We start from the raw sequence: 333 nt of genomic DNA, 5'->3' as shown, positions 1-333 counted from the left end.
GTGTTCCTATACTCCCCCCCCCCCCCCCCCCCAAATGTTACCACCCATAAGCAAAACAACCACATCTATTTACATCTTTTTCTCCCATGATGTTTTTAGGTCTCTCTTCAGTCTTACTACTCTTCTGTGGGTCTTCTCCAGTTTTTCAGTGCCTTGAAGTTCTGTGCCCAAAGTTGGCAATGACAGCTTGCCTGAGGCCCTTACCATGTTGAACTGAGTAGTGGAAGAGGTGGTGTCTTGTAGGCTCTACTCCTTACATTCCCACTTTTCTGCAGCGCTGTGATACTGTTAACTCATGCTTAGCTTGTATAACCTCCAAGTCCTTCATGCTGA

Source organism: Buceros rhinoceros, unplaced genomic scaffold, assembly GCF_000710305.1.
Source record: "Buceros rhinoceros silvestris isolate BGI_N320 unplaced genomic scaffold, ASM71030v1 scaffold10712, whole genome shotgun sequence".
In the NCBI taxonomy this organism is placed as follows: Eukaryota; Metazoa; Chordata; class Aves; order Bucerotiformes; family Bucerotidae; genus Buceros; species Buceros rhinoceros.
Note: the sequence above shows the minus strand (reverse complement) of the source record.